The sequence below is a fragment of the Macaca thibetana genome, chromosome 1 (genome assembly GCF_024542745.1).
Source record: "Macaca thibetana thibetana isolate TM-01 chromosome 1, ASM2454274v1, whole genome shotgun sequence".
Taxonomy (NCBI): Eukaryota; Metazoa; Chordata; class Mammalia; order Primates; family Cercopithecidae; genus Macaca; species Macaca thibetana.
In genome coordinates, this window is record NC_065578.1 from 58,954,457 (window position 1) to 58,975,719 (window position 21,263).

Genomic DNA, 21,263 nt, shown 5'->3' on the forward strand with positions numbered 1-21,263 from the left:
TCCAGAATTGTCATTTTGCAATCATCATATTAAAGACAGGTATAGGCAGGAATCATCAATGGATTCAGGAGGGAATTTTGAAGAGTAACAGGATATATGCATCATCTTAAAATGTCTCTTCAGCATTTGCTTATTAGTTACCAGAGGAAAAAGAATGTTAAGTATACAGGGAAGAAATAGGACAACGTCTTGATTAGGTGATCCAAATCAACTTCAGATGGGCAAATGGACATTGTGTGCCTCCAAATATGAGAAAAGAAACAGCATTTTAATGCAGAGCCTGAATCTAATCAGAAGGAAACATCAGACAAACCCAACAGGGGAAGCATTTTATTTTTTAATGGACTATATTTTTCAAAAATGTCTATGTCATGCTGACAAAGAAAGGCTGTGGAAAGTTTTCAGATTAAAGGGAACTGAAGAAACATGATAGCTAAAAGCTTTTGATGTAGACAAGCACTGGCAAAACTAGCTATTTTAGTTGATACCACAGCAAACACACAAACACACACAGACATACACATACATACGTATGTCAACACCCACACACAAGTTCAGACCAAAGAGTAACTGCTAACATTGATTTGAGAGCTGCTATAGCTCAAATGAGTGTGGGTAGAGGACATGCTAAGACTTCAGCAAAAGACAGCAGGTAGAGAAGAAAAAGCCAATATAATTCAGTAAACAAACATCCTCTGGAGTACCTTGTGCCACATGTTGTGGTAAGCACTGGTCTACAGGAATAAATAAGACATGGTTCCTGCCTTCAGGAAGCTCCCTATTTAAGGAGAGACATAGACAAATAAATTGGTGACAGTACATTGTGAGAAATGCTACCATGAAAAAAAAGTACCTGCTGCATGCAGCACATCAATCAGAAAAGGAGGAAGGGGAAGGGTGACAGATGGGATGAAAAACAATGTGGTATAACAGCTGTGAGCCCTGGCCTGGGATCCTAGGCCTGGTCTTACCTCTTATTAGATGTGTGACTTGGAGAAAGGTCCTTAATCTTCCTAAGTCTCAGTTTCCTCATTTTGAAATGAATCGGGCTGGGTGTGGTGGCTCACGCCTGTAATCCCAGCACTTCGGGAGGCCGAGGTGGGCGGATCACGAGGTCAGAAGATCGAGACCACGATGAAACCCCGTCTCTACTAAAAATACAAAAAATTAGCCCGACGTGCTGGCGGGCACCTGTAGTCCCAGCTACTCGGGAGGCTGAGGCAGGAGAATAGTGTGAACCCGGGAGGCGGAGGTTACAGTGGGCCAAGATCGCGCCACTGCACTCCAGCCTGGGTGACAGAGCAAGACTCCGTCTCAAAAAAAAAAAAAAAAAGAAAGAAAGAAATGAATAGGTATCGAGTATGAATATGTTTTTTCGTTTTTTTGTTTTTTGTTTTTGAGATGGAGTCTCGCTCTGTCGCCCAGGCTGGAGTGCAGTGGGGCAATCTCTGCTTACTGCAAGCTCCACCTCCCAGGTTCATGCCATTCTCCTGCCTCAGCTTCCCGAGTAGCTGGGACTACAGGCGTCCACCACCATGCCCGGCTACTTTTTTGTATTTTTAGTAGAGACGAGGTTTCACCATGTTAGCCAGGATGTTCTCGATATCCTGACCTTGTGACCCGCCCGCCTCGGCCTCCCAAAGTGCTGGGATTACAGGCGTGAACCACCACACCCGGCCTGAATATGTAATAGTACCTACTTTACAGGATTATAATGAAGACTAAAGGAGATAATATATATAAAGCACTCAGCTCAATTTCATGGTCAATGCCTGTGTTGTAACAGGGCTCTGCTCCTGAAAGATGCTCAGAATAATAACAGTAGTAAGCATGGAGAAGAGTGAGCACCCCAGTTATGAAGGTCAGCTCTGCAATAGCATGCTACAGTATCCAAAGGATATAGGGACCTTAGGCATAGCCCCTAGTGAAGGTGGGTGTGCGTGTCTGATCTAGCTGACCTAAGGGCAGAAGGAAGCCCAGTGCATTTATAGACCCCAGCCAGAGGTTGCACTAGAGATAAAGGAGGATTGGGGATCCCTACAGAAGAGGAGTCAGGTATTGCAGGATCTAAGCAAGATGTCAGGTCTACAGTCAAACAGGCTTCAGCTGCAAAAGCTGATTATCACTGACTGAGAAACCGGCAGGCCTGGACCTGCTCACACGAAGCCCTGGTGGATGCAGTGGTTGTCTGTGGGTGCAAAAGGCAGACATAAAAGCATGAATAATTACCAACTATCTGCCAAGTCCTTGTCGTATGTCCTCTCCAATCCTCCTACAGCACTGTGAGGTAGGCAGCATTACCCCCACCTTATAGTTGAGAAAGTTGAGTTTCAGAAAAGATAGCTCGCCCAGAGTCACCAGACGGTAGCAGAGATAGGATTCAAATCCAGATCTGCCTGGGTGCAAAACTTTAGGTATCAACCCATTGTAACAGCTGGAGGGGAATCCTGCCCTCCACCTGCTCTTTAGTTGCAGTGCTCATGTTGTTGGTTGCCAAGCCCCGGGTGCTGGCCATTCTTTCAAGCAAACTCATATCCAAACCAAACCTGACCTGAGTTCTCACTGCTTTAGAGAGAAAGGAAAACACACACAAATGAGGCAAAAAACATGGCAACACTAGGACACTTTTGGCATCTCAACAGTGAGGAGCAGCTTAATAGAAAGGAGAAGGGCTGAAAGACCTTGGGCAAGATAGCTAACCTGTCTAAGCCTCAGTCTTTCCCTTTGTGGTGGGATCATCCTGCTACCTACCTCCTAGGGTCGGTGGTAAGGATTCAGTGAAAGAACTGTGGATAAGGCCCTTAGCACAATGCTTTTCAGACAATAGGCACTCTACAAATATTGTTTCTCCATGGTTCTCTCTGTGCCTCCTAGCTAGGAGGTTAATCCCTAAGAAAATCGTTCTGGTTCCTACTATAAAGCCAGTGTGTTAGGAAAAATGTAAATGTCTATATATAATTCTATTAGAAACCACGTGTAGCTCAATAATAAAAATTTTAATCACTCCAGTACACACCTCCTTTCACTGAGAAAGGAGGTTTTGTTTAATACATGCATGTAAAATATAGTTAGCTTTGATGAATAAGAATTGCCATGTGGCCAGAGTGGTTTATGAGATTTTTGTTTTGTTGCCTACTGAAAGCTTTTCTTTCAAGTTAAAGCCAGACTTGCTTAGCAAGTCATTTTGCCAAGGAACACATTACAGGTTTTAAATTTTGACCAAAAATACTTCCCATATGTGAAGAACATAAATGTGGCTTTCAAAAGAGCCAAAGAGAACAAAAGCTGGGGGAGGTGAGGAAGAAAAGACAAAAATGACAGAATGGACTGGCATGTTGCAGGGCTACAGTAAACTACAGGACCCGATGCCACAGTGAGCTGGAGTCCCAGTGAGGCATCCGGAAGGGATGCCCTCTCTTTTGAAGATCAAGACTGGGCGTTTGATCTTCATATTCAGAGCATAATCTGTGTTGTTGCCAGTTGCGCTGGGGAGTGTAAGTTCCAAGAGGAGCAGTAAAAATATTGTAAGGCAACCCTGGAAACGCCCAGCTTTAAGAATGTACCAAATCAGCACGTGAGTTAACAAGCTAGAACGCTTAGGTTTTAGTATCAACATGATCTGCTATTTCTCCCAGGCCTGAGGATAATCAAGTTCTTTAGATTTACTTATCTGTTTTTTGTTTGTTTGTTTGTTTGTTTGTTTTTCCCTCTGGCCACTGACCTGTGAGCTCTTGGAGGGCTCAGAATATCTTATAGCCTGTTCTCTGCACCCAAACAGTTCTTGGCACATAATGGGTATTCCATAAATGAATAAATACACAAACACAAGATGTTTTTCTGCAAAAAAGAACACTGGTAGAAGTAAAAAAAGCTCACTTTCAGGTCAATCTTCTATACGTGTTAATATGTTTTAATTTAAGCAACTGTCAAACGCTTTAAAATGTGATTTGGTCACTAAGGATTTTTAAAAATCATGCCTTATACCTAATGACTTGGTTTTTTAGTTTTTTATTGTACATACACACACATACATGCATAACCACACAACTTCATTTTGGGTTGTAGCTCAAGCTGAGAACTTTTTGCAAATTTTCCCTGTTGTTACAGACTATTTCCTGTATGGGAAGCCAGAGGTGTTGTATCCAGAAACACCCATTGTTCACCAGGACTGCAGGACACATGCTTTCAGAATTCAAGGGCATAGTTACAAATAATTACCATCAAGAATTTAAAATGAAGGACATCGTTGCTAAACAAGAAACTAATGACTGAGTGGAGCTGTGTAATGTAATTAGACTTAAGATGGGACTTCTGACGAATTACAGAAGAATCTTTGTGCTGTCTCATGTCTCCATAAATACACTTAACTGCTATTGACAGTAATGGGAGGGAGTCTTGAATATGAAAAGCTTTTTTATCCTTTTATGATTTCTAGAGGGAGAACTTAAAAGAACAATTACGTTTTTAAAAAAAGAAGTTTCTCCCAGTACTTCTGAATATTTGACAATCCTATAACATTTGTAAAACTAAAGTAACTTAAATAAAAGCAAAGACTTCTGCTAATAAATTCCAACTTCTCAGTTTAGCATTAACTTGCCCATTAATTTTGTGGTCAATTTTCATTATGCACAGAAAATCATTTAAAACTACGTATTAGCATAAATGTTTCTAAAGACCTAATTTTTATTTAAGTCCTGCCTTAAACCATGATTAGAAGTGCTTCCTTATGAAAATCTAGAGTGAGCCTGCCTCCCTACTGTATAATTTTAAACACATTTGAAATATAAAATGATGTATTTATTAATGTTTGTTATTTAGGCAAAATCAGTAGGGATGCCTTCCATTTGAATACTTCTTTACAGTTTCCCTATTGACTGCACATACATTATCTCAACTGCCCCTTATAATAAATTGGTGGGGTAGGCCTGACAAAGTGCGATCCCCGTTTACAAATACCCAAACCGTATCTCCAAGAGTTTAAGTGACTGGTTCAAGATTGTGTGACTGGAACACAGATGCAGAACCACTCTGCTGCTTCTTCCTAAACAAATTAAATTAGCTTATTTGTGCAACAGCAGATGATTCATTAGTTTCCTAATTGCTCTCTCTTCCCTGCTTCCCTTCATTAGCATGATGTATAAATATCTAGGAGGCCCCTTTTGATACTCATTGGTTGATCAAAGTACTGAATTATTTCTATTGGCAAGCAAAGGTAAAGTGAGAAAGCCTTGAGCCATGGAATCATTGAGTCCTGCATTCAAATCACAGCTTCATTACTTAACTACTTTACACAGTTTATGAATTCATCCATACCAGTTAACCTGTTCGTCTTTGTTTCTTATCTATCAAGTGGGAGAAAATCAAATCTGCCTCATGGTTAATGTGAGGATTAAATGGGATAATATGTAAAGTGCCTAGCATAGTACCTGACATAAAGAAGTATAACAAATATCAATTTTTCTCCTCAACTAATTCATATTTTTTATATAGAACTTCTAGAAGTATGGCTTCCAGTCAAGTTGGAAAACTTTATATCCAGTTTCTACAGGTAAACGTCTGTGTTCCATCAATGACACCAACCATTACTGAGCTCTTACTGTGTCAAGAGTGCTGGAATGGTCCCTGTTGCATGGTGCACACAGGGGCCAGCACCGGGTTGAAGAGAGAGGGAACGTACATAAAGAACTGAGAACCATGGAAATCTTGTGCCAGTGGCCCATTGAACGCCACCATTGATAGGTGTGTGTGGAAAGGCTCATGTGAAAATAATTAAGGCTGAAACATGTCCAGCCCTGCCTTTCGCAGCTCAGCTAAGCTGCACGTACTCAAAGCCTTTTGTCAGCAGCTTCAGCTTTATTCCACCTAGAGGAAACCTAGCCTGAGGCAGGCCGTACAGAACCTGCAGTTCAGACCAGCCTCAACCCTTCCCAGCCAGTAGGACTGGAATTCGTCATTCTGCCATGAAGCCCTGAGCACCTGGGGCCACGCCAAATGGCAGCTTTCTCCCCGAAAGTACAAACATGTTTGCCCAGGCTGGTTTGAACCCCTTGAAACTGCCACACTATGCTTACACTAGGCACAAAGAAAAGTACATATTGATTCTTCTCCCTTGGTTTGCTGCATTATTTCTCAGCCATTTGTCAAAGTGTATTCCTCACATTACATTTTATTCTGTTTGAAACCCTCCCAGACTCAGGTCTCATGTACTTATCTCATTTTTGGCTCACCACTCCCTTCAAATTTAACTTTTGAAACTGTATCTCTGAGTAGAACCTTGGCTCTCCTTTAAGCATAGGTTAAATTTTCCTTTATGCTAGTCTGACTTATAAGTCATTTCTTCCATCCCGCCTGGCCCCAGAAAGCCCTATCTCAAGTTAAACCATATGGAAGGCTTATGTACCTACACCCACCAAAGAACTGACCAGTACATGTCTGATTTGCCCTCCAGATTCCCTGCTAGGGCCAAATGTTATGTGAAAGGCTACCTAAATGGAATCCTGATACGCTATCTAGCTTTTAACAGCTATCTCCCCCAGGGGCCAAATCCAGTTCCTTATAATTCTCCAGTCACCAACTTGGGCATTGTTTTAACCCAGTCAGACTTCCCAGAGAAAAATCCAAGAGCCTTAAACCATACTTTGTGTTTAGAAACTCCTATGCCAACCACTCTTGATGTGAGTGACAGCTATTTGAAGGTATTCTCTGAATGCGTCCTGATCCACAGCATGAGATAGTATTTCATTCTCTGGTCTCCTTGTGGTTGAAGGATCTTGTGACCAGTCTGTTGAATGAGCTGTGAGACATTATGTGCGTTATTTCTGGACCAAGTCTTTGATTGTCAGTGTGAGAATCCTCAGAGCTTTCTTTTCTCTACACAACAACCAGCAAATGTTCCAGATGGGGAATTCTCCCTCAGCCTGGGTCCAGAGAGAGGATGGCTGTGAGCAGAGCCCCTCACCAGTGCACAGTGAACATGTGGCTTGATGACACACACACTTTTGTTTGTTGAAAACACTGAGGTTTTAAGTTTGTTTCTTGCCTCGGCATAATCTATCCTATCCTAACTGATGTACCTCATGCCATGAGAGCCACACTGACCTATATGGAGGCTAAATTTGCCATGATCAGAACAGCTGGCTCAGTCTTGCTTGGGGCAAAATTTGCAGTTAAGTGGATCCCTGTGGTCCCAACTCTGAACAACTCCATCACGCTCCCTTTCCTGACTAGCATGTGTTGGGGTCCCAATCTCACAAGAAGTCAGGAGAGCACTTTCTTACTCTCTGCCAGGGTTCCCCAACAGAAGGTTTATTAGTGGGAATGGTGTTTAGGTGCAAGTAATAATAAGCCTTCTGACAGCTAAATTAATATAAGATAGTTGTTATTTACAGGGACAGGCAGCCATCAAGTCGACTTGTGGATTCAACAGTTCCATCAAAGAGCCAGCCCTTTTTATCTTCCTATTCCTCCGGTGTCTGTCAGCTAGCTATTGACCTCAGTTTTGTTACTTCTGATTGCAAGATGCTGTCATCTCTAAAGGCATCTTATTTTCACGGCATCCAAAACATGAGAATCTTCTCTCTATGCCATCCTTGTTTTTTCTTCTTTTTTTTTTCTTTTTTTTTTTTCTTTTTTTGTTGTTGTTGTTGTTGTTTTTCCCGTTCAAGGAAGATCCCCCCAGCAGACTTCTCCTTAGGTTTCATTGGCCAGATTCTGCATCATACTCCAGCCACTATGGATTGCTAAAACTGGCATAGAGAACTCATGATGCCTTCCCCGGGACTGGGTATATTGCTGTTCCAATGAAATCATGGTTCTGTTAAAAAGGGAGGGAGGGATTGGCTTTTGTGTAAGTGACTAACACTATTTACCAAAATAACACTAGGTTTCATTTTTAAAAAAGAGCCATGGCCAACTAAGTTTGGGAAACACTGAGTTAGATATGTCTTGTTACTATAGAATATCTTATACCTAATCTTGTAATATACTCATGTGCATTGTGAGCTACCTAGAGAAAAACAACCTGTGAAGCATTTCCCAGACTTACTCCTTTAGACAAATTTTTTTACAAAGCATTTTATTACACACAATGGAACAACTACAGTATTTTCAAGGCTAAATAACCAAATCATCATGTTTCACCTGAGCTGTATAGATGTTTTTCTTTCATGTTACCTGTTGGAAGGTTTATTCAGCAAATTGATAGCTCCTATAATTAAAAATTTGGTTATCTAATTACAGAATTAAAATGATATTCACTACTGTATCAATTATTGCCTTATGGATGAATGTTGCTAATTATCAATGTTTAAACTAGTCATTAGAAATAGGCTCAAAAATATCTCTACTTGGAAATATAAGAAGTTTCAACTGAAAGTTGTCCTTTCAGTTAAATTAAATTGTAGCTCCAGACCATGGGTCAAACTAATGGAATAGCAAGTGTCACATTAACTAATTATTAACTAATAATACAATCATGCATTTCTTTGTTATGTTTTTAAATTTAATATTTCCATCCATTCTAATTTTGAAGTCTTTCTTTTCTTTATTCTACATTCCAGGTAGGAAACTCCCTAGTAATACAGAGCAGGCCAAGAATAATATCACGTCTCTCCAACTTACTTCCTCTCCTTGTGCACACCCTAACTCTAAACCATACATACAACACAGACAACCTTAACATATTAGGTCTTTTGCTAAAAAGAGTAAAAAGTTATTTCCTTAAGATCAAGCAACTACTAAAGGATAATGTAGCTAACATTAGCTATTTTGTGACGTGAAATTTTTAATACTAAATATCATGAGTGGCATTAAAATTGTGCTGATTTAAATTTTAACCTTGTATAGATATTTTCATATCATTTCGACAATATACTTCTAAGCTGTTTATTTAATGATTTTGTAAGAGGTTTCTGCATACACTACAAGATAAAAACTTGTTGCAATTAAAAAGGATTTGAAGAAACAATAAAGTTGAGTTATTTTAACAGTAAACATGTTTATTTTTTGTACAAATGTGCGTTTTCCTTTTTGACATCTACATAGTAATTTTCAAAGTATAATTTCTGAAACATATGGCTTAGCTGTTCTACACAGGTGCTACACAGAGCTGGGGAGCATATTGTGCTTATGTGTATTCAAGCATATGTTTCAATCCTACTCTTTTTACAATAAACCCTTCATCGACTTCCTGCTATTTATATTAGGAACATGTATTTGGCCTTGATTTCACCTGCTCTTTTTGTAGAGAGACTTACAAAGAGACTCTGGGAGGTTATGGAATCTACAGGAAATAAATACAATGTTGATTTTGTTAGAAGGTGATTGAGTTGGTAAGGAAGTGGTTAAAAAAATAAACCTTTATGACTGTAAGTGCAGAATGAGATAACAATGTGTCAGTCTTTTCATTTTTTTCTGATTATTTTACTGTCCCCAAAACCCTTTTACGTTTGTACAAAAACTTAACTCAGTGTTTAAAAAATATTGTTTCTCATACTATAATCACAACTCTAGTTTTAAGAATGAACAGTTAATATACCCATAGGAATAACTAATAATAATAGTAGCTATCAGTGGATAAATGCTCACCATGGGCAGGCTCTGGTCTATGCCTGATCCCACTTAATCTTCATAACAAACCTGAATGATCAGCACTGTTATTTATATTTTACAGATAAGGAAACGAAGCACAGAGCAATTAAATAACTTGCCCAAGGTCACCCGAGATGTCTGGCTGAAGTTCTTAACCATTACCTTACACTAATCAACAGCAACAATAATAATAACCACCTTTCTAGGATGCAAATTATGTTCCAAGAACTTTCACTATTTCACTACATTTCCATAGCCCCAAGAGTAAATAATATCCTGTTCTATCGAAGAAGAAACTGAGGTTGCAAGACATGAAATTACTTGCTGAAGGTCACACACTGGTAAGTAGCACTAAATCACCTCCTATGAGTGTCAAAAGATAATTGGGGCTGAGGTGGAGCTGAGATTTTTAAAATATCAGTGGTAGGAGATAGACAATGCGATGCCTCATTTAAACTACATGGCAGTGGTGTCCTATGACTAGGAGAGGAGAAGCGGGAAAAGCTGAGGCCTCATGAAATAAAAATCAAAACAAAAAGAAAGCTTGGTGATGCTATTAGTATATAGTCCCATTTCGACACGTAATGCTCAGAAAGAGTGAAGATTTACTGCTAGAGGGACTATGTTTTTAACTATTTATACTCCAGACACAAGCTGCACTGCTATAGAGTCAGCAATTTTTTTTTTTTTTTTTTTTTGGAAAGGGCTAGATAGTAAATATCTTTTGGCCTTTCATATTATTTGATCTCTTTCACTACTGCTTAACTCTGCCATTGTAACAAGAAGGCAGACACAAACAATATGTAAATGAATGGGCAGAACTGTATTCCAATAAAGTCTTATTTACAAAAACAGGTGGTCCTGCAATGTGGCCTGCAGGCTGTAGTGTGCCAGCCTCTGCTCTGGCATCTGGGGTGGTGGCTTTGGGAGTATTGAGGACCAGTCCCCTAAGTGCGGTCACTGGCATTCTCATAAGTGTAGTGCAAACAGCAAGGCAGTGGGGAAGTTCCTTTTGGGGCACTAGATATTAACCAGATGGAAAGGAGTGCCACTTTGGGAATTACAATATTTCACAACTCCCAAATAAATGTATGATTTGAAGCAGAAGACTCAGTAATAATGGAGTGTGGCACTTATAATGAATGACCAATGAACATTATATTTTTATCTCCAGACAGAAGATACATATGTGGATTTAACGGTCCCAAGCTCTCTTTCAATTCTCCATCAAGTTTCTGCTCTTGTTTTTTTTTTTCTTTTTTCCTTTTTAAAATAAGTTTAATATGTTTATCAATAAGTCTGAACTCGATCTGGTATATTCATCAAATGATTTCATTTTTCTACTTTCACAGCCCTCAACTCTGTGATGTCAAAATTCCCTTCCCCATCGGTAACAGATCCTATCTGGCTACTTTTCATTATTAAAGGTACAGTATACTTAAATTTATACTAAGTTGTGGCATAACTACAAAGAGAATAATTACTTCTGCTTTCAAAACTCTACTTTTATCTTCCCACACCTCATAGGATATATACCAAGGATACAATTAAATATATTTAGTAATCTTATTCTTAGTAATAATATTAGTATTCATATTTTTAAAAATATACTAGGATGTATTTTTCATAAAGCAAATGTTTATGTCCTTAGAAATCAAGACTTTTTAGAGTGAAATAAAAGGCATACAAATATAAAAAGTTAAAACACTATAATCTTTAATTTGAATAGGAAATACCAGTATCAATTTTTTGTTGTTGTTTTGGCTTTGTAAAATTGCTAGCTCTTTTCACCAAGAATACATAGAAGCATTGACAGGCCAATATCAATTAGCAATCAAAGGGTAAAAATTTTAGTGTCTAAATACCAAAAAAATCGAGTTCCCTTGTTGAAACTGCCAGTACCATATTGAGGATGAGAAATATATAAGATAAGCCTGGGATATCTCATTGTAAGTGAGAGCAAAGAAGCTATCAAAGACTATTGCATCACACTAAAATAACATTAGGGCCAACTTGAAAGATCTTGCACTGACCAAAGGCAGACAATTTTTGTATCAAAAAACTATGACTACAATGAATAAACATGTGTGTGTTTATATATGTATAAATATCCATAAGTGGTCCCTAAATATCAATAGATTTTATACTTACCCACTAAATAATTCTGCATCATACTGGTCATCAAATTATATATTCTGCAAATATATTCAGCCAAATCCTTCCACCTGCATCTAAATTTACAGTGATATCAAACTATAATTTTCTTTAGAGGAATCCATGTTTCTCACCAGAAAGCAAGAATAAATGACAGTTTTCTCAAATTTGAAGAACACGAAGATCATAATAGTTGCCATCCAAGTTCAGATCCATGGTCCCTCTAACTTAAGGATTCTCACCCCTAGCTGCATGTTGGAATCACCTGGTGAGCCTGTGCTTTACCTCTAGAGATTCTGACTGAATTGTTCCGGGATGTGACCTGGCATTGCTATGTTTGAAAAGCTCCCCGAGTGATTCTACCATGCAGGTGGCATTTAAAAACACTAAATTGGATGATGGCTTTAACCTCATGCTACCTGTGGGAGGAGGCCCCATGGAACAGGAATAAGCAGGAACATCCTTCAGGAAATGCACCTAAAAACACCATCACCAACCATAGCAAGTCACGGAATGCCAGACATACCAGATCAGATCCTACTACTTATTTAATCTCCTAAAAAAACACTGTAAGGGATATACTGTTATCCTCATTTTTGTAGATGAATGCTTTGTTATTTATTTAACCAAGATGTTAAATAAATAAATTACCAGTGGTCTCAGAGCCAGTAAATAGTGAAGCCAGGACTCTCACTAGGTCTGCACAATGCAAAATCCATGCTTTTCACCATGCTGAATGCCAGGTATATCTTCTTCCTGAGTCTTAGCTAAGAACAGGCTGCTGTGTAGGTTGAGCAGATAACTGTTCAGTATCAGCCTGTGGTGACGCATTTTTCATTACTCTTCATCAAACAGCCACCTCTGGCGACATGAATACTGCCAAGGTTGCTTTTATAGGAGAAGTGTAGAAGGCAGAGGTGATGCAGACTTACTTGAGAGTACTGCAAATGACTAGTGGTTGTCAGAACCATTCCCTAACGTTAGTAGTTTAAAATAAACTACAAATTGTAAGGGAAGGGATCAATATTTGATGACTACTAAATACTACTTTCAGTAGATAATCTAGAATTTCTTTATAGGAATTGCTTAGGAGGCATAATATGGTGGAAAGGAGAAGCTAGCCAACTTGTAATAAAAGTGCTTTTGCAAAGCCCTTTCCATAGGAAATGTGAACTGTTTAGATCAGGGAATTGAAAGGGAAAGTCAGTAGAAATTGTGGAGGAACTAAAGCCCCCACCTTCTAAAAAATCTACTTCTTGTCACTGCTGCTGTCCCTCAGACAGGCAAAGATATTTAGGTAACCATCTGATTGGGGTTGAAAGGAATGAATCGGCTCCTCTGCAAGCTATACCTTGTGATTGTAATTAATTATTACCAATCTTTACCTTTAAGAGACATCTCTTGGTATCAAAAAATTATGATTATAGTGGATTAATAAATACGTACTTATACATCCATGAGCAGTCCTTAAATATAAACATATTTAATTTATACCTACCCATTAGAAAACTCTGCAAGATACTAGTCATCGAATCATATATTCTGCAAATATATTCAGCCAAATCTTTCCACCCTGCATCTAAATCTATGGTGGCATCTTCCCACACACCTCCACCTCTTCCACTCTTGGAGTCTAGGTTCTTACCACATCTAACAGCTTCTTGGCTAACCCTTTTGCCTCCATCCCTCTGCCTGACTATTGCTGCCAGTCTCATCTTAGACGCCAATCCCGTCTTTCACTTGGTCTCCTATATTTTAAGGGATAAAATAAAGTAAGAGGAGGGCCCTGGGTATGTGCTAAATGGGCATGTGGAAGTATAGTCCTACCTCACTGTGGTGGAAGTGTAAGAAGCTCAAAAACAAATGCTGGAATTATACCTGCAAGGGATACTGAGGTCAAAGGCAAGACAGCTGGCCAAGCCAGATTGTTCTTCCAATGGGCCAGGCGAGCAATGGATGTAAGGTGTAGAGCCCAGGTGAGGAAGACAGAAAGCAAAAACTCAAGTAAGAGGTAGTTTAAATGGTTGCCTCACTATCATCATCCAGACAAAATGCTGACGATAGTAGTGTCTTCTTGTATGAAGTCCAGCGAGTATGCCAGGTGTTCCTTAAGGGGCTGGAGTAATGTGGATACCCCTGCCTCCAATACTCGGCACACTTAGGCAAAAGGAGTTCTTCAGCCCACATAATCTCCAATGGATGTGACACTGGGTCTGGCTGTTGCATGGCTGAGACTCTAGGACCTTCTCCTCCCATCAGATCTTTCCCTTCCATCAGGTCCAGTTCTGTCCAGGACTCTCCATAAGGCAGTGGTGCATGATATGCACTTCAGTCAGCTCTCATCAGCACCTTCTCCTTCTAAGCTTTGCAATGCTCTGAAGCCCAGGCCAGGTCACAGCACACTGACCCTATAACCAGCGGTTAGGAAAGCAGCCAGCATTTCTCTGGTAGCACTGAAAAACCTTTTCCCCTGAGTTTAAGTCAGGCTGGAAGACAGGGAATTCCATCGTGCCTTTTGTTTCTGTCAGAGTCAAAGCAGGAAATAGCTGCCAGCTAAGTATTCATAACAGGGATTTCAAAACTGGGAATTAGTTGCACAGAAATGGAGGAACTGAGAGCCAAGCATGGGGTAGTGAGGCAACCCAGAGAATCATAACTGAAGGGAACCACTGAGACCCTAGGCCAGAGGGACAGAGGAGGAGGCAGTGTTACTGGCCCCTGGGCGAAGCGGGCACCCTGGCAGGACTGATGACACTGCTGTGGAGTTGCTGCCCAAGACAGAGAGGGAGGGGAGAAATACTCCAGCTTCTTCCCTCTTCCTTCCCTCTAATGTCCCACCAGTGCCTCCCATTGGCCAAATATGCAGAATTCAAGGGTCAGCCCCCTGAAATACAGAGCAGAGCAGGAGAAAGTGAAGAACCAATTTGAAGGCAATATGCCAGGAGAGACCAATTGCCCTTGTTTGTCAACCTTCACCACTGCTCCAAACACAAAGCCCTCATACACACTTCCATAACAGGATCACTCCTGGCTTACATGCCCCACAATTTTTCCTTGTCTTTCTGCCATCCTTGTGCCAACCCACCAGCTATGCCTTATAAAGCCTCCATTCCACTGTAAACAAACTACTCTATATCCTGCCTCTTCTTCAAATATGCTCTCTGACTTAAATTCAATCCTGATTCACACCTAGCAAAAAGCCCTGAATAATTTATTCATTCATTCAACAATGACATATTAAATGGAAATTATACCCATAATAACTAACCTTGCATTGTTGTATGTGTTTTATATATATTAAGCCCTCCAATTCTCACAACAACCTTATGCCCCTTCTATAGATGAGGAAACTGAGACAAGAAGTGCTTGAGAAACTTGCCAGCCACATAGTCCATAAATAGCAGGGCCAGGAACCTGCCTCCAGAGACCAAAGTTTTACCCACCATACATCACTGTTCCAGAAATGGATATATAGTAGTGACCAATACAGAGATCATCCCTGCAAATAAAGTTTAGTAGAAGAAGACATTTTAAAATTTTCATTTTGTAATAATTTTAGTTTTACGGAAGACTTGCAAACAACACAGAGAGTTCCATATACCCTTCACATTGCTTCCCCTAATGTTAACGTCTCACACAACCATACAGTATTTATCAATACTAAGAAACTTTCATTGGTACAATGCTACTAACTAAATTACAAACTCTAATCGAATTTCACCACCTTTTTGATTATGTTTTCCTTTTCTAGAATCCAATCCAGGGCACCACGTTGCATTGGATCATCATATCTCTTTAGTTTCTCAGACTTCCTTTATTTTTTGTGACCTTGACACCTTCGTAAAATACTGACTAGGGCCAAGCGTGGTGACTCACGCCTGTAATCGCAGCACTTTGGGAGGCTGAGGCAGGTGGATCACCTGAGGTCAGGAGTTCAAGACCAGCCTGGCCAACGTGGTGAAACCCTGTCTCTACCAAAAGTACAAAAATTAGCTGGGCGTGGTGACGGGCACTCCCAGCTACTCGGGAGGTTGAGGAGGAGAATTACTTGAACCTGGGAGGCGGAGGTTGCAGTGAGCTGAGATCACACCGTTGCACTCTAGCCTGGGTGACAAAAAAAAAAAAAAAAAGGATTGGTTAGGCATTTTATAGAAAGTTCCCCCATTTGGGTTTGTCTGATGTGTTCGTACAAGTAGACTAGAGTTCTGGATATTTTGGACGAATGACATAGTGGCGAAGTGCCCTTCTCACCACATCACATCAAGGATACAAGCTATAAACATGGGCTGTCACTGATGATGTTAACCTTATTAATTTAGTTAAGGTGATATATGGCAGATTTCTGTGCCGTAAAGTTTCTGTTTTTCCCTTTTCATATTCTGTTAGTTAGAAGTGAGTACTAAATCCAGCCCTCACAAGGGGGGCAGAGTTAAGCTCTACCTCGTGGAGAAGGCAGCAACTACCTTTATCATTTGGAATCGGCAGGAAATATTTGTCCTTTCTCCTCCATTTATTTATTTATTTATCCAATCATTTATCAATCAGTAAACATTCATGAATGTTCATTTTAGTTTTTAGGTTATATTCCAATACTGTCGTTTATTTTGTTGCCCTAAATGGGGCAACAAGTCAGAGCTCCGACTGCCTAGCTTTGGCCAGGTTGACCACTGGCCAACCTTTTTCAGGTTAACCACTGTGCCCTTTTCACACGTCCCCATTTTGTTGAGCCCTTCCTTGCATTCTGTCACTACAGAATGCTCCAGGCTCATCTTGGATTTTCCCACCCCTGCCTTAGAATCAGTCATTTCTCCAAAGAACACTGGTTCCTTTTACTGGAGAATGGTATCAGAAACCAAGATCTATCTGGGTGCTGGAAGTGCTTCTAGTTTCTCTCAGTGGAAAAAGATAGAAAATACATGTATGTATAGATACTAACCCATGTATATACACATAAAAAGACTTTGAATAAATAAAAGCACAAATGGGTTGTTATAAATGCTATGAAGGAAAATACCAGATTCTTTATAAAAGGGTTATAGATACAATTTAATACAAATGGGGTTAGGTAGAAGTCAAGATGGTCTTCTCTGCAGTTAAATACTTGAGGTGAAATCTATTCAATGACTAGGAGTTAGGCAAGTGAAAGGGCAGAGTGACAGCATTACAGGTAGAAACCCCATCATTTTAAAGAACACTAAATAGCAAGTGCTCAGTGTTTAAAGAGTTGGATGAAGTCCATCGTGGCGAGAGTAGAATGATCCAGGGGATATGTAACCACAAGGGGGTCAAGGCTGGATCACATATGGCCTTGAAGGCCATGGTAAGGAGTTCAGATGTTGTCATGTGTGTAATGGAATGCCACTGAAGACTTTTTAAAAGAGGAGGGAGGTGCATTCTATTTCACATAGAGTTGTAGAATCATGTGAAGTGGAAACCTCCTCAATTTCCTCAGCTCCTCAATCCACACCCCACCACCCATAAGCTTTTCCCTGCAGTCACCCATCTCCAGGGAGCTTTACAGTTGGCCACCTCACTCTGGTCCACACTAGAGTCTTATCTTTCTGGTCTTTGGATTTCACCAGGCCACATCTATAAAATGACTTATATGAAAAACACTTGTATACCTTTATTGTAAAATTTGCTCTCATTTACATTATTTTTTCATTCACTCAGTCTTTTCTAGGAACTATATCTGATGCCTCCCAGAACTCCAGGATCTACTAAATATTAAGAAAAGTATTTCCCTCTATTCCTCAGCTGCCAAGGAACTCATGACTACATTTAATATACACACAATTGTATTTTCCTCAGCTATGAAATCAGGATAAAATAGTTCTCGCCTTCCCCTTCATTGATTAGTTGCCTTTATAGCATGCTAGGATTATTTTACTATACCAGTACTTTTATTGTAAGCTAATCGAAGATGTTTTTGAAATTAGAAGTTTCACCATTTTTTAAAATTCACAAAAAAAAGAAGTCTTTTCTGCCACTTGATAAAGGAATTTTCTCTTTAACACCAGTAACAGCCTCAGCATGAGGATTCTGGTAACAAGGAACCCCTGAGGTTGCTCTGTATTTTTCTGAACAGTTCTAATTACTGTAAAGTTATTAAATGTTTATTGATTGTAGAACCAAATGAATAAACAATGGTCTGTTGTTCTCCTAAGTTCAAAATACATTAAGAAAACAATTTGTTTATTAAAAGCATGGATTTTTAAAAGCATGGATCAAATATAAAAATAAAAATAGAAGGGCTTTATATAATATGTAAAGTAGTAATATTAGAATGCAATAAAGACAAATAATTATCCCCAGAGGAACACTAGTACAGGCAGGCTTAATAATGGTTTATTTTTTCTTTCCTTTTGTGATAATTATTCACTCATTGGTACTAAGAGATGCTGACAGTTCACTAACAACATGATTGCTTTTGCTTCACATATTCTGGGCTTTCCTCTCATTTTAGTCCTAAGACAAATTATTCAATTATTTTCAGGTGCTAAATTTGTTTTAATAGTGTCTATTCTACATAGATATATGATTGTCTAATTTTAATAAAATTGGAGCAATTTTATTTTGGTATTTTAGAAATATACTGAATGCCATTTAAAATGTTAAGGAATTCTTAGTTTTTTCACCATACACAAATTTAAGTTTGAAAGTGAAGTCAGAATAGACTTGAGACTTAGATACCCAGGACTTGGGTCTGAAATGCAGCCATACCACATACTAGCTGTGTGTGAACTTGGATAAATTAATTAATCCCTCTGGGTCACTCTTTTTTTCAGTTTTAAGGTAGATTTGGTGGTAATCACTTCTCCACCCAACTCACGGCGTTGTTATGAGGTTCAAAGAAATAATGGCTTTGTATACCATACATTTCTTGTCAAATATCGGTAACAGTATATGTATTCACTTATTTCAAAAACATTTGTTAAACACGCACTCTATGCCCAGCGCTGTGCTCATGCCAGAAATGTGCAAATGTTTGAATAGAAGATTATGAATATGATGATGTCACTGTTTCATAGGTTTAAAATGTACATATCTTACACCAACGTAACAACATGAGTATGTAATAGAGTTATGATATTTCTTCCCATTAAGGCTTTTGATTATCTTTTACTCATTTTAGATGCAATAACTTTATTCTAGCTTTGTCATAGATATTATATACTGAATGTAACTAATTAAACAATGTAGCTGAAAATCTTGTAAACAGGATACCATATATGATTCTATCATTTCTAGTTAGAAAAGTCAGAAACTGGTTAATTTTTTTTTTCTTTGGGACAGGGTCTCATTCTGTTGCCCTGGCTGGAGTGCAATGGCATGATCATGGCTCACAGCAGCTTCAAACTTCTGGCCTCAAGCAATTCTCCTGCCTTGGCCTCCCAAAGTACTGGGATTATAAGCATGGGCCACCATGCCCAACCTAATTTTATATAACTAGTGAATTCCACCAGGTTTTATGTTTAGTTCCCAGTGTTGTCTCTTATTGTTTCTTCTTATTTTGAACTGACAGTGGGCCCAGACAAAGTTTTAATATAAATCGTCATGGGGAAACACTCTTGAGATCTTGTGTGTCCTCCGTTTTTCAAGAGTTTATTTCACAGTCAAGCAGAAACAACAATATGGACACTAAGAGTAAGAGAAATGTGTGCTATAATTACAAGGGCAGCAATGAAATATAATTACTACAGGGGTAGCAAGAGGCAACAAGATAATAAGCTGAGCTCAGTGATTCAAAAAATACTAAATGAGCATTTACCAATGTACTTTGCTAGTGATAGGGAATACAGTAGTTAATACAGACCTGATACTCGCTTCATGGAGTTTAGAGAAGTGAAGAAGGGTTCCGAAAAGTTAGGGGGAGTCTTTTTTTATTTTTATTTTTAGAGACAGTGTCTCACTCTGTCACCCAGGCTGGAGTGCAGTGGTGCAATTACAGGTCACTGCAACTTTGATCTCCCAGGTTCAGGCAATCCTCCTGCTTCCACCTCCCAAGTAGCTGGGACCACAGGCACAGGCCACCATGCCTGGCTAATTTTGAAATTTTTTTGTGGAGACAGGGTCTCACTATGTTGCCCAGGCTGGTCTTGAACTCCTGGGCTCAAGCAAGAATCCTGCCTCAGCCTCTCAAAGTAGTGAGATTACAGGCCTGAGCCACTGTGCCCCACAAGAGTCTTCTAAGCAGAGAAACTGGCACCTGGGAGGGCCTTGGAAGTAAGAAATGTGGTGCCTTCAAATTACTCCTGGAGCATAGAGGACATTTGCTGAAGTGTCCTGTATATCTTTGTATTCCTCACAATGTCTGGAATGGGTTGTCCACAGATATCTTTGAATCTATAATAAATGGTGAACACCAATAAGCATGGCACCATTGGGTCTGCCAGTCCTCCTGGAGCCTGTCTGGTTCCGAATGTCAGAACATTAATATTTTCATTGGGAAATGTGAGTCATGATAGTACTACACAGAGTGATATGGAAATATAATGAGGTGATAAAGGGGCAAACTTTAAAATGTAAAAACATCATCAAATGTTTTTGTTCATCTTTGAAACAATTGGAACAGTGGAAAGAACATGGAAAAGAACAAAATCTAGCAAGATACTAGATTGAAAGGGGTCAGAATCTTGAACATTAATTTTAATTCTCCAATATGTCAAAGAATAGAATGTTTCTGAAGCTGAAATAGCCATTTCGGTGTCAATGTCAGAGTCTCATATACTCAACTTGGGGAGAAACAGAAAGTGCCAGGCTGTTGGCTTAAGCAAGGCTCGCAGACCAACGCACCTGAGTTTCACACAACAGACCAGTTTGCTTAAAGAATATCTTAATGATGCACATCAAGCAGTTTTGATACTTCCCCCACAGAATCAAACTCTTGATTATATATTTATACACACATAGGGAGATATAGTTGTTAAAAGGAAACTTGTTAAAGCTTTATCTTGAGTTATGAGAAAATATATGTGAAAACAGATAATCTATAAATATTTATAAAACTATAAGAAACTTATACATCAGTAACATTTTGATAATTATAGTGACTCATGTCAATATAATCTTATGGGCAAATCATTAAATTGTTCTTTGGAAACTTTCACTAAATGGTCTTGAATAGAATCCAAGTCTTGAATTGCTTAAATTAATTCCACTCTCTCCTGAATGGTATTGTAGTGCTGCTTCAGGGTATTAGATAATGGAATTGCGACCCTACAGCTTTATTGGAGATAATTATATTAATAAGGCCAAATAGGTCTTTATCTAGGATGAAAGAACTAAATAGTATAGCATTTTAAAAAAAACAACCATTGAGATATTCTTGGAATAATGCCACAAATTTAAGTCTGGGGGAGAAAAATTAATTATGAGAAGACAGAGTACATTCACATATTGCTCAATTTGCCATTTACTTAAGTACTTGAAGTATGGGAAGCATTCAGACTATAATAATGCTCATCACATACAAGAAGCTTGGGTTAAAAGCTTTCTGAATATCCTCTATTAAACACAGT

General features: G+C 39.1%; 1 long non-coding RNA gene across 1 annotated transcript in view; it reads left to right on the top strand.

The window, feature by feature from the left end:
• Positions 1 to 8,911: 8,911 nt before the first annotated feature.
• Positions 8,912 to 21,263, top strand: part of LOC126962848 (uncharacterized) — a 32,642-nt gene continuing 20,290 nt past the window's right edge. Inside the window, exons 1-2 of the long non-coding RNA XR_007728834.1 lie at positions 8,912 to 9,929; positions 10,941 to 11,015. This is a non-coding gene — a long non-coding RNA (uncharacterized LOC126962848). The remainder of the gene's footprint in view (positions 9,930 to 10,940; positions 11,016 to 21,263) is intronic.